Consider the following 14,901-nt stretch of genomic DNA (forward strand, 5'->3'; position numbering starts at 1 on the left):
GACTGAAGCATTCAATATCTAGCAAACGTTTTCTGCAGAACTTTTTAAAATATCTTATCATTTTTAGGAATAGCATCCAAAGGAAGATGGTGAAGGGCCTTGAGGGGAAGCCGTATGATGAGTGGCTGAGGTCACTTGGTCTGTTCAGCCTGGAGAAGAGGAGACTGAGGGGAGACCCCATTGCAGTTACAACTTCCTCGTGAGGGAAAGAGGAGGGGCAGGCACTGATCTCTTCTCTGTGGTGACCAGTGACATGACCCGAGGGAATGTGTGGTGGTTTGAAAAACCTTTTCTCTGGGGTAGTAATGGTTTGCCCCACTGATAGTGTGTTTAATACTGGACCAATCAAAAGTTCACATGCGCCCTATGGAAATTACATACCCACAGAAACGGAAGAGAAGGTGGTAGAGATAGTTTAGAACGTAGGTAGCCATGATCTGAGCCAGGAGGAAGCAGGGGGCCAGTGAGCCCCTCTGGGGGCCAAGGGGCCCCAGCCCCCAGCTGAGGCTGTGGGAGACCCGGTATAGTGTCAAAGCTGGACCGGGTCCCATAATCAAGAGCTGGAAGAGTTTCCTTACTGTCAGCAGCAGCAGAAGACATTGAAAGCAGCAGTGGAGCAGTCCTGAACAGAGGCAGCGATGGCTAAAAGCCAAAAGATAGCCAGTAGCAGTGAGATAATGGGAAGTCGGCTGAGAGACGCAGAGATGTTCCTGCAGGAGGGAGAGCTGGCAACAAAACAGAGAAAAACTCAACAGAGCTGTTTGGGGGTAAGACTGTATCACTTTCCCAAAAACCAGAGACCTCCTGAAGAGGAGGGGTGGACTTCCAAACCCTTAGGGAGTCCTGAAATGCAGCAGCAGCTAGAGAGAGAGAGAAAGGAGCTGAAAAACTCGGAGTCATCCTGAGAGCTGAACCAGAACAGAATGCGGAGGAGGTAGCCTTGCCCTCCGCTGCTGCTGCTGCTGCTACCATGCTGGCGAGCTGAGAGAGCAGAGGAGCTCTGGTAAGACTGAACTGAAAGCTGCCTTAAATGTTCTAACCCAAGAGAAGCGAAAGTCTCCAAGGAAATCCCCTGAAGGCTCGGGCTCGAGGTTGGAATTTCCACAAAGTAAGAACAAAAATCCTGACTGCCATACTTAAATCTGCTGCCTTGGAAAAAATTAAAGACACTAACCAGGGCCACAAAAAACTGAAATGAAGAGACTGTGGCCTGAGGAGTAACAGAAAGACTTTTTTCTTCTTGGACTTTTATTGAAGAAAAAGAGAAATTTAATTTAATGTAAATATCTATATATGTATGTAAATAAACATTTATAAATATTTTCCCCTCCCCCCAATACCGAATGGTTGTGTTTTGTCTGAAAACTCTCACACAACCGGAGTCTGTGTCAACACGGATGGTGTTAAATCTCTCCCAACTCTCCACATGAGGTGAGGAAGATATCAAGTCCATGCCATCACTAAACCCTCTCACAGGGGCAAATTGTGGGAGGGGGGTTTGAACTTAGAAATTAGATTCTTGGGAGTTTCAAACCACCACAGAATGGTCTGAAGTTGTGTCAGGGAATGTTTAGGTCAGATATTAGAAAAAGAGTTCACCCAGAGAGTGGTTGGGCATTGGAACTGGATCTCTAGGGAAGTTGTCACTGCACCAAGCCTGATAAGAGTTCAAGAAGTGTCTGGACAATGCTCTCAGGCAAATGGTGTGATTCTTGGGGTGGTCATTTGCAGGGCCAGGAGCTGGACTTGATGCCCCTTGTAGGTCACTTTCAACTCAGGATATCCTACATTCTGTGATCCAGACTTCTTTTCTAGGCAAACTTTTTTTTCAGTAGATACATCTACAGTATGATGCCGCTTATGTTTTTATATTAGGATCTAGAAGCCCTCAAAAATAAAATAAAACATCCTTTAAAAAATATATTACATTGTGTAAAGCCTCAAAAGAGAAGAAAACACAAAACAGGTGCTTCAGTTCTGATTACCAGTAGCAATGGCTGAGTCACATTAATGAAACTATACTCATTCCTCAAAACTGAGACTTAAGGAGTTCCCCTCTACTGAAACCACCAAAACCAGTTCCTTATTAAGTGTCTTGGGAGTGCACTTTCCATTACTGAAGACTTGAAGAAAGTAAAGTTCCCAGATCCAGGGGAACTTGGTATTCATATCATCCTTTTTGAATTCCCCCTTTTTCAACAAGATTCATTGCTCAAGCACATACCCCTTACTGAAACTCCTGCTGGCAGATGGAGGGGACTTGTCAGAGCTCTGCCTGGAAGCTCACAAGGCATGCTGGCATGGTATCTGTGTTAGCATCTCTTTAACAAGTACTTAAGTCATCCCAAATATTTTAAAGACTTGTCATTGTTTCTAAAGTAGATAAAAGCATCATTACATTTCAGGCTACCAATGCTGCCTTCTTCATGAGTTAGGTGATGTTAAACACCACTAAAAATTGATAAAGAATCAAATCGCTGCCTAATTTACAAAATAACAGTCAACTGACACCACATTAAAAGCCTGATCAGCCTTCAAAGTTATTGCAGTGTGTTTATTTTTTAGATCACTTTTAGCCTTTGAAATGTCAGGTGCAGTGATCCATCTGAGCTGCGAATGTGGATGAACACACAGAGCATTGTCATCTGTTTGGAGAAGAATTGAAAGCAATTCCACATGGATTCATTACAGAATTTATACCCGTTCTGCATAAAATTCATGAAGAACAATGTAACCAGCCAACCTCAGTTCTATAAGTTCTACTGACTTTTGAGAGGATGACCTACCTTTTGGCTAACATTTATTCAGGCATGCAGTGAAGTCCCCTCCTGGCCCTTTTGTTGCTGAAACTCTTGAGCATACAGCCCTCAATACACTTTTAGAATCCTAGAATCATAAAAAGATTTGGGTTAGAAGGGACCCAAAAGATCATCTAGTTCCAACCCTCCTGACGTGGGCAGGGACACGTTCTACTAGACCACACTGCTCAAAGCCCCATCCAACCTGGCCTTGAATACTTCCAGGGATGGGACAGCCACAGCATCTCTGGGCAACCCGTTCCTGTGCCTCATCACCCTCACAGTAAAGAATTCCTTCCCAGTTTGTAATCTAAACCTACTTTCTTTCAGTTTAAAGCCGTTCCCTCTTGTCCTATCACTACATACCCTGGTAAAAAGTCCCTCTGCAGCCTTCTTGTAAGCCACCTTCACATACTGGAAGGCTGCTCAAAGGTCTCCCTGGAGGCTTCTCTTCTCCAGGCTGAACAGCCCAACTCTCTCAGCCTGTCTTCATAGGAGAGGTGCCCCAGCCCTCTGGTCAACTCTGGCCCTCCTTTGGACTCATTCCAACAGGTTAGTCTTGTGTTGCATTTCTGATGCAACTCTGAAGCCATGTATGGTAATAAACTTTTAAAGGAAGAGGCTAAACCGAGTTCCCTAGAGCCACGTTTCACTGAAAAAAACAGAGTAGAAATAATTCAAAAGAGTGTCAATTATTTTATTTTATGGAAAACCATATTTTTTTTTAAATCTGGTATTCCATTTAAACAGCCTGCTATTATAGATGGGTTAGGAAATTTTAAAATTATATAATACAAAATACAAATTTTTTCTTTCAAACTAATTCAAAGAACCATAGTTTTGATCAGTCACACAGAGAACAGGTAGAGAATTCATTTAGTCATTTTAATAAACATTTCCTAAAAACTGCACTAGCAAGACTAGAATGATGTATACAGAATGAGGGATACAAAATTCTGCCTTGACAGATCTGAAAACATCACGAAAACTTGTTATTAAATGTGGTTAATAGATTGAAGATACAACATTTGTGACATTGTCAGTGCTAGACAGAAAGCTTATGTTTATGTTACCAGCAAAGCACTCAAGAATCTGTTTAAATCTTGGTGAAAACAACAGAAGTTAAAATCCATGTATAATGTTAAAGATATGCCTACCTTCTTTGTTCAATATATATGGACTTGAATATATGACTTTCTTAATGTGGGTATCAATGTGAATGTAATTTCAAATATTTTTTCTGGAGCTTTGATTATATTACAAAACAACAGACTCAGTGGATGTGTAGTTTTAATCCCTATGTGCTATCATCAATAAAAGTTTACCAGAAGCAATTGTCTAAAGAGACTATAAAAATAAATATTTTTGGAGGCATCTCCAAATAAAACTCTGTAATTAGTAACCATTAACTCAAGCGTCTAGAATAAAAGGTTCATTATCACTAGATTTAAATCAAACAAAAAAGTACCATTTTCTTTCTAAAGTGAAGGATTAAATTGATGACAATTTTACACTTAATTTCAAGCTGTTGTCACTTCTCATGTTTCTAATCTTAAGCATTTTTGCTTCATCCCACTAGCAAATATTCACATTGTTTTGTTCTGGAAACAGTTGATATCAGCAGTTTCTCCATCATGGATTGGACGGCCAGTTTTCAGTAAGACAGAAACAGAAGACACATGTTGAGCTACCTCTTTTTTTCTAACACCCTTCAGGGGTGGAGGCACCGAAACCGAAAACACAGTTTACCAGCCGCCACATCACATCCCATAAAGGTATGGTGCCCTTGGTTTGAACATATGTGCCATGTGCATGTGGCAGATTTGAATGTTTCGATGTGGCTGAAACACTGCACTGAAAACTTGCATTCGGTACATTTTGTAACTTAACTCTTAGAAGTCTTAGTTTCCCCTTTGTCATATTTAATGGATACATTCTCTCATGCAAGAGAGAATGTTCTCTCCATGCAGACCCACAGTTCAGAGTTGCAAGAAGGAAGCCAGTTTGGCTGGGGCAGTTGTGACAAGTGTACTGCACAAATACACTTGAAGCAGTGGTTGTTGGGGTTTTGGGTGCCCAGTTCTTTCTGAGGAGCATTTTCTTACTATGGCTGCCCCAACCAAACTTTCTTCCTTCTTGCAACTCTGAGCTATGTCATGAACAATAGAGATACAAAATGTTTAATGTTGTTGAACTAGAAATTGAGTATTTTCTGGAATTATAGAAACAGAGGAGGGACTTCACAGAAGCTTCCTCATAGCTCAGTTAAAAGTCAATCAACCATGTGAACACAGTTCTATCGGAAACTAAGCTTCATTAGTTCTGGTGCTCATGGTACTACTTGTTTTTAATTAAATTACTAAATGAGAGATTACATCCAGAGACTGCACTGATACTGTAATTGCTTCCAGTGATGAAATTCAAATTTCAAGCTGTGAGTTTCTGTAATACAAATGGATCCTTTATCTGGCCAGAATGTAAAGCTGCAGTCAGTTAAAAATAAGGCAATAACTTTATTCACAGCAAAAGGGCTGTTCTGGCATTAGTGTCGTGACCTTTTCACACGAACGTGCATTTAATCATGCACTCATATCAACGCATGAGTCATACAGAAACTAGAGCTAAACTTGTATAATAATAACAGCCAGCAGTTTTCTTCTGTTTTAACAGATTCAGAGTTTGCAAAGGTAGTAAGAAGTGGCATGAGCACATCTATTCTGACCTCCATATTAAAACCAGCTGTAGAATTTTAGTCAGTAGTTTCTGCATCATGTACAGTAATTTACTGTTGAATTACAGCACAGCACTTAGGAAAGAGTTGCAGGAAGAAGATGCATCCTGTCCTTTTTTGTCCTCAGTGCAAAACAGGCAGTGAGGCAGGTTATTCCAAAGCTTCAGGCTCAGGAGCTGAAAATGCAGTATGATGGTAACACTGCACAGGCACTGCATGTGGAAGAAAAGCTGGTGAAATCAACTGTGCACAGCATATGCATATCCCACCTATTTTATTATTCATATTAACCTCAGCTCATTTTCATTTTGTATGAGCATTTTGATTCAGGTGTAAGGCAGGTTTTTATTATATAGTATGCTTTATTATTATTCTTCCACCTTATACCCCAAAAGGTCCCAGAGGTCTCTACTTCTACCATTTGATTATTTGCAGTGTTTCAAAGTAACCGTGGGGTGCCTGTCCTTTTTAGCGTCTAATTACACTTTGTAAGGGCTTGATTACCAAAATGCATTAAACAATAATTAGATAAGGATAATTTACATCCAAACAATAAAGTTGAAAAGAACAATATAACTGGTAATTGGCCTTGACCAAGGTAAATAATGTCCTCTTTTTTATTTACATTTGGTTTTCCCCATAAACTGCCTACTGAGTTGTATAGAAGTAAGAGGCTAGCAAAAATCTGAATCCCCATCCATCAGTATTAATCTTACACTTTACTGAGGCCCCATCCATTTATCTTTCTGACACAAATTAGAAATTCAAGAGTTTTAACAAATGAGCCTGCAAATGTAAACTTATTAGGCCATATATTTTTTACTACACACTGTGTAGTGCCCTCCACAAAGCTGTCCCTTCAGAGAGTGTTTTCCTATTTTGTGTTATTGATGGCAGCTAACTAATCACATTTTTAATGTTGTCTTTGGGGAGGGCTGTTTGAGTGAATGTGCAAACTAAACTACCCAGAATAAATCTACCTTATTAAATGCTTGAAATTATGTGTCTTTTACGATAAAGAAACTCTCGAGCATTGTTACATTTGCTAACCTTCTTTTTTGTAGAAATCAAAAGACTGGGATTAATTAAAATAATACATCAAAACAGGGGTTTGTGCTGAATGTGTCTGTGCGTGAGAGAAAGGCCAAGAAAAATTGGTTAATTGGCCTCTTCATTCCTCCTCTCTTTCCCTCTATTGAAATGCCTTTAAAAATTGCTTTTAAACTAACCTTTTTTAGCTAAATGTTCTAATTACCTATGGTTTTGGAGAATTTACCAGTGAACAGATCAAAATGAAAACCTTGAGATACAGCCCTCCTCCTGTACTTGTCACAAGAGTTTTTCAAAGCTCCCTCATAGCAAGGAGACTCTCTGAACAAAGCATTTCAGATTTTACAAAATCTGGTTATTTTACTGATATTTTACTGATTATTTTACTGAATTCCTGAAGTTTTCTCTTACACGATAAATAAGTGATACATCCTCTTTTTAAGGCATCCTTGTTCATATGTCTTTGATTTTAGAGAAGACTGGGGGACTGAACTGAATGGCATAGGCTTTTCTATAAGCTCATGTTTAAAACCTTTTAATACACACAGATAAACATCTTTGACCAATGCCATCCATGCTGTTTTATCTCATCATTCTTAGCATTTAACAAAATGATGTAATTACTTCGAAGACCTTTATTACTTTGCTAAAAGACGAGTTAAATCATTTTAACCAATGATCAGTAGAAATCCTAATTGACCTTTTATTGCTCCCTTCCCAGCAGCAAATACAAACATGGGTCATATCTGGATTCCTATCTTTAAAAATCAGGTATATTATGTGTTTCCAAGATTTGAGCAGTGAAGGTGGTTTGGTTTGATGGGGACGTCTAGGACTGCTCAATGTAGTACATTTCATTAGTGGCTCCTACAGAAAAGGCAGAGGACTTTTTCTGCTGTTTCAGATAGATGGGAAATGAAACTTGAGGGCTAATAGTGATAGTTTTACAAAGCAAGGCAGGGGATGAGGTTGTTTGCTTTACATGTGTAACAGTGGAGATGCCTATTTCCGCCATAATCACTATTTAAAATCAGTTTCCACTTGTAGCAGACATTTTATAGGAATGGTATCATGAAAATTAGGCACCATAGTTCTTGATATCAGTCCAAAGAAAAAAGAGCTTCAGTAGAGGAGAAGAATAAGCCTTGTGAAAAGTATACAGATTTTGGTTTAGTTTTCTCCGTTCTTGCTAAAATACTCCAATTGTTGCAATGGACCAGCTGGTCCATTTCTTTTCTTAATTAGACTTCAGATTCTACAGTACTCGATAATTAATAGATTATTTGGATTCTCTTATATCAACATTAAATATATGTTTTTGCAGCTGTTGTCCCAAGCAATCTGCTTATTAGATGGTCACATTTTTAGCAAATTACTTGAAATTTTGATTTTTTTTGTTATTAATGTGTACCAAGAACCCTGTAGATAACACTACAGTAGTAAAATTATCCAGCAGAATTTCAGAGCAATGAATATTCTGCCATTTCAATACAATATATATCCTATAAATAGCACTCTAATGGATATGAAATTACAAATACTGTTATGTTGTCGAAACCCTATGGCTTGTGCTATAGAGGAGGTCAGGCAAGATGATCATAATGGTCCCATTTGGCCTTACGATCTATGAATTTCCAAGAGTTATAGATATAGTTTAAGTGCACCCTCAGCATGAGTTGCCTTATTATTTAGCAGAAAGGGGGGAAGAGTAACCTTGTTCATGCTTATACTGTAATGCAGTAGGTCAACTCACATTTTACCCATAGGGTGAATAAGTTTTCTTTTTTATATAAAAAGAGCAGGCAATTTAACATGTCTTTCTTTGTATATACCTGCAGACCATGGAGATGTGTATGTGCAAGATGCTAATCATTTCTCTGTGTGTTTATTCTTTTGCATTTATCTATAGTCAGGAGCTAAGCTCATGGGAAGGGGTCATCTTTGAATAAAAAAATATATAGGGAAAGATGGAGCAGTTGTCTCTCTTAAATGCTGATGAATTACTTGCAATCTAAAGCAGAACAAAAAGCAAGTTAATGGAAGTTTGTTTATTTCAACATCCAACCTAAGAAACTGAGCTGAGAAGAAACCTTTATTTACCCAAGTAGACCTGGGAAAATGAGAAAATCCCATTAATTACATGAAGGTACTTACAGAAGCAGGGGAGATTGTTTTTAATCAAACATCAATAGATATCTAGTTGAAGAATAAATGGAAAGGGTACATTTTATTAGAGCTGAGGGAATATGGCAAAACATTTTTCATTTGTACTTGATCAAAATTTTAAACACATTTCTTGCCCTTGCTCCGTCATTTTTATCTGACTTGCCTAGCAAAACATTTTATGGAAAAGGATATTGAACGATATAGAACTTAAAGAAATTCTGCAAAGTAGTTTCTGAATTTATAAATCAGACATTTACATCAAGTAAATGATCTCAGTTTGGAGATCTGCATATTCACATTTACTTAGGAGACAGATTAGCTTAATGAAGAAAGTTTAGAACAAAGTCTCTTTTCAGAAACTCCCTTTAAGTTCTACTGTCACAGGTATTTTGACTCCAAAACTTACCTTGAGAGCTGATATTTTGTTTTGTGGCTGTTGTATTTGCTCCCTTCCATTCTCCTTTTCTCGCACTACTTCAGAATAAATCTAATATAATACACATAACTAAGTTCAGAGAGAGGCAAAGGAGAAAAAACAAGCGATGATTATTATTTTTTTAACGAATGCAAAACTTCCAGGATTTAACAATAAAATTTCCATGTTTCAATAAGTTAAATTACAAAGCAAGACATTATTTTGTATTGCTTTCTTGTTAAAATCTGAGCAAATAATCTTATCTGTAAGCATAGTTTTTTCTAAGACCAATACAGCATACAAACCCAAATACTTAATTCAGTTCTATCAGCTTTAACAAATCTGTGAGATTTCCAGATCAAATCATTGCATGGTAAGCTGAGGTAACAGTTTATCAATAAACACTAGCCCTACTGTTGAAGAACAGGGTAACTAAAAATTTTTATTCTTCTCTTCATATGAAGAAAATGAATTTTGAAAACAGTGTGATTTTCTTGAGTAGATAAATCTTCTTCTGCCTCTTTGGTCACAAAGATATCTCTGGACATTTCAGCTATTGGGATGTTTTTGCAAATGGAAGAAGCTGGGAGGGAATATTAGAGTCACTCTGTAGCATCTTGTTGAAGGTTACTCAGAGTAACCTAAAAGATGCAACAACCTTCCAGAAATCTGCAAGTGATCTTTTTGATCTGGACCAAGAGCTGCTATTTCATTGGTTTTCAGAACCAAACCTGTTGGCAGTATAGTTGCAGTTTGTCAGGTACAAAATGAAGTTTTTCGTTAAATAACTAATTTCTTGAATTTTTGCTGATCCGTAATTTGATGCTGTGGGCCTGATATACTAATGAATAGTCTCTTCGAAACATGTCTGTATCCTACTTTTCCAAATATTTTATTTTGAAAATATGATCTGTGTATTTAGTGTAACTCATTGGCAAACTTGAGAAAGAGGGCAGGAGAGGGGGTCAACTTTGGAAAGCTGTTAATGAGGAAGGAGATGAAGTAGTGTGAAGGATGTGGAAAAGGAAACCGATAGTATTCTAGTGATCACAAGGCAAATGCAGAATAGAGTATGGCACAAGTTACTTCTCCACGTGCATTTTAATGACAGTAGAATTCAGTCTTTAAAATTAGGAAAAGAGTAAAATTTAATGGAGAAGGACAGTGGTCTCCAGCATACTAATCTGTGAATGTTATGATCTGATATTGCTGCAATTAAATACATCAGGCTTTGTCAAAGGCCTTTAAGAGTTTAACCCATTTAGCCTAGTGAAATGAAGGCTGCAACAACATGACAGCTGTTAATGAATATCTCAAGGAAGTAAAACGTCATGAAGGGAGAAAAGACATTTACAACAAAGGACAGCTAACCACAATAACTTGGATGTAAGTTTAGGCTACAAATCATATAATTCTTAATAATCAGAAGAAAATATGTCTTTTTTTTTTTTTCTGGTACAACTTTACCAGAGAAACAGTTTTAAGATACATTATGATCAGTTTATGAAAGAGATTATGCCCGACTACTACAGCTGTTTTCAGTAAACTCTGCTTGACATAAAAGTCACTTTAGGGACTTTTCCCCCTTCACAAACATAATAAAATAAAATTTAAAAGGATTTTAAGTGAAGATTTTATTTTTTTCAACAATATTTCATATCCATAGCTGATGAGAAATTATTTTTTTATTTGATAACAATTATTTTTATATTTTAGAACTGCTAGAAAAATCTAAATTGTTGGTATATATCTAAATACCAGCTTTTCTTATCAGGTTGTTTTTAGAAGCCTTCAATCTTAGTATAGATTTATATCCACTATGCCCATGTTATCATGCATCTTCTTAAATGATGACAGTTATGGGTATTCAGAGTATAACCAAATAATGCCAATACCAAAGGGATGGATGATTTGGATATGTAGATGATCTTATTTTTTTATAGATAATTGTTTATCTGAACCTCCTTTACCATCACAAAAAAGCAACGTGACATCCAACTGTTTTAATTGGTGATTTTTTGGTATAAATCATAAGAGGTGATGTGTAAATTATACAGCTAAGAGAAGGTGTCCTGAAATAGAAATAGGACAGCAGTTGTAAGCACATTTGGAAAATAAAGTCAAACTGCAGAATTTAGAAAATCACAATCATTTGAACAATACCTCATCCATGACCTTCCAATGCCAGTTCAAAAATGGGTCTTAATTTCAAAAGAATACAGCACCTCTGTAATAAGCTGCCACAAAATACTCAGAATTAAGAATGTTTTTTTTATTTACTGTTCCCATTTCAGAAGAAAATATTAGTCTTCATTCTGAAATAATATATATCCCTCCTATATACAATCAAAAGCAAAGGCATTTTCAGGGTTTACAGGAGGACAAGATAAAAATGGCAAAATGCAAAGGCAGATACCAGTAATAGACTGCAAAATCAATTTAAGAAGTGCAACTGCAGTTGTCTTTCCCAGGTTTTTAATTATGTGTTTGTTTGCCATGGTGGCCTAATTTAGTCAAGTAGATGAGCCAACATTAAAAGCTGGTAGGAGAGGTAAGTAATCCCCAGGGTGGGCTGCTTGTGTAGAGAGTTTAAAAGCTACATGTACAGAAGCAGAAGCCAAGGCAAATTTGAGAAGGGGGTCCACATGATAAACAGTGAAAAGCCAGCAAATCAAATTTTTCACAATTAGTTGAACAACAACTGTGACAGGTTCAACGCTTAGCATTTTCATTTGTGTGCTCAAATTTGGTTATCTGTCCTCTTTTATGCAAATGTGATGTGACAGGAGAAGCTGGGAGCACTCAAGCAGGCCGATCACTCACAACAGGAGCTAGGTCTGTACAGCTGAGAGGTCTGGATTAAATGGACTGAGTGCTGATGGATAAATGACATAACCCAGGCTGAAAGCCTCATGAAGTGATTTAGAACTTCCACAAGATGATGCCCAGAACATAAATTGTACTTTATCCTGAAATATAAAAATAGAGGGGACAAAAACATCAGCTTCTGCTAGTAAATAATCATGCTTATAATCTAACTAAATCCAACACGCTTCTTTGCCTAGAATACAAAACTTGAAAAAACTCCCTCTGATAATTGCTTATGCACCATCATGTAACTATACAACTCGCTGTGGTGTTCTTGTGCCTGCATGGGAGACCCAGAAAGCTGATTAGGCAATTAAAGCATTCACTCTACTTTGACAGATGGGAGCATGGCTGATGAAATACAGGTACAGACACAGAAAATATTTTCACAATGTACTTACAAGTAATTTGGCAACAAAAATGATTAGGTCAGAGAATTCTATCTTGCTGCAGAAGGTATAATAATTAAGGTGATGCATTGTGCTAAAAACATACTTACACATGAAGGGCTGAAGGATGAATTATCCTTCAGATATATGTGTAGAGCTCCCACTTTGTTAGTTTATAGAAAACTGAAATTCTATAGGTAGGTGAGCCAGAAGAGTATTGCAGCTTGTTACTTCAACTAAACCATTGCATTACTGCTGGGTTAACTTTTAAGACGGCTGGTAACAATTAGGAATAGTTCAAGAGACCTCCAAATCTTACTGATGATAGAAAAGTTTGAATAAAATTGCCTACATGCATTTCAAATTGGAGATAGTTATTCATTTTCTTTAATAAGGTTTTTCTAACTGTATCTCTCAAGATCATCATGTATTTTACACTTCTCATTGAATCCAATAGTTACTATGGTCTATAAATTTTTGATTGCTAATTGTAATTTATTTGTCCATTAGCAAAAGCACTAGGATTTTTTTTTTATGTACTTGTTCATGCTTTTATCTAGTGACTTTTATCGCTAGAGAGGAATGGATTCCTTGCAGACCACTGTTGTCAATTGTCATTGCTTTTCCAAAGAACAGATTTTCCTCAAAACCCCTTCGTCTACCAACAGAAATAGACTATATAACCTGCTCCTGTTGGACAAAGCTTGGCAACTCAGACACATCTGAATTAGTGAAATGAACAGGTCCAGCATATATCATAGGCACTGGACCTCTATTGTGGGCCCTCTTACATTGTTAGGCCTCACAGAGACTCAGATCAGCTATCCCAAGACAGACCATTTCCAGTGGAGAATGTGGATGTGGTTGTCCTGTTTTGAAGTGTAATAGTGTGTATGAGAGTTATTCCATGCCAGTTGGCCTCAGCGTCAGAGAACGGTCCCAGCCATGTTCAATTTACTAGTATTTATGTAGACAAGGAGGCTGAGTACCAACATTCCGACAGGGAACAAGACACTGAAATAACCTATGTCTCCAGTGAGTTCTGCTAAAAGCAAAAACTACAAAGACATGCTGAAATGTGATAGTGCTGGATAGGCAGCAGACTAAACCACAGCATGACAGCATGACATGAAGGCATTTGGAAGCCACCATAGCCTACCACTTTGCAAAATCTTTAGGCAAGTTGCTACAGGCAGGAGCAGCTGGTGTTGCAAGAACATTCATGGGCTTTTCTCACCATTCATTTGGTTGTTGGGGTAGAAGAAAAATTCAAAAGGGTCTGAGATGTCCACATCAACTCAAAATTTCATTCAATGTCTTTGTAAACAGGATTATGGAATTCATGCTAAGGGTTCCTAACACATTGTCCCCATAACCACTAAACAATACTAAAAACAGAGTGGCTAGATAAGATTACTCATTCTTTGTTCAGATGTTTGGAAGAAAACAAACTGTTGAGTTCTTCAAAAGCCAATGTGTATTTTTGCAAATAACAGTATGTATGGTATTTGGGGATATTTTAGTTTTGCATATGTGCTACTAACAGCTTTGAGAACTCTTTAAATTGAGCAGTTGATCCATGGAGATAAATGTAGAAAATTACTTCTCATTGTGATTTTTGGACTCCAACAAAGACTTAAGGTTACAGTTTACCTTTCCTTTCACATAAATATTTTATTGGTGAATGATTTTGCTTACCTGACTTTAGGAAGCAGTCATCAAAGCATACACAAACTCTCTCAGATAAGACAATACTAGGGATGGCTCCTAACACTTTAAATGTTCAGAACAGTTTCAAATCAGTCAGAGAAGGAAGGACAAGACAGGACCATTGATTCTTCGTACAGCTAGAGAGATGTCTGAAAGGAGTTAGGCACTGAAATGCTTTACACTGCAAAAGAGTCCATTTCTAAAGGTTCAGTTGACACAAGCTCCAGTTAATGTAACCATTAAGAGTTTAGACCAGTACCTTTCATCTTATTCTGCAGCCACAATGCCAAAGAGGATCCCCTACTCCTGTATCACAACTCATCATCATGCAATTTCCCACCTGAAATTATGATCTGCCCATCAAGTGGCTCATGTAACTGCTTCCTAACTTATTCACTCAGGAAACAGGTTAAATAGCTTAAAAACAGGAAAGATCCATTACTTGAGTTATTGAAGCTAATCTACCTAACTTGGACAAACTGGTTTGAACACACAAACACTGCTTGCATGGAAAGAGTCTTTCAAAACAGCAACTGACTGTTGACACAACATACTCCATAGGGATTCATAGCAAGGAACACTGAATTCTGTGATCATTACGCCATCTAGAAGCAATCACTTAAAGTGAGGTTTCTCTAAACTTCTGGGTATCTTTGATGCTACTTTAAAGTTGTAGATGGAAGCCTCTGTGAAAGCACTAGGCAGAGAACCAATTCTCTATTCTGGCCCTATTCTGTGGATTTAGCAAATTTTTTATAGCACGTCTTGCCTGCA

The sequence above is a fragment of the Pseudopipra pipra genome, chromosome 2, assembly GCF_036250125.1.
Source record: "Pseudopipra pipra isolate bDixPip1 chromosome 2, bDixPip1.hap1, whole genome shotgun sequence".
Taxonomy (NCBI): Eukaryota; Metazoa; Chordata; class Aves; order Passeriformes; family Pipridae; genus Pseudopipra; species Pseudopipra pipra.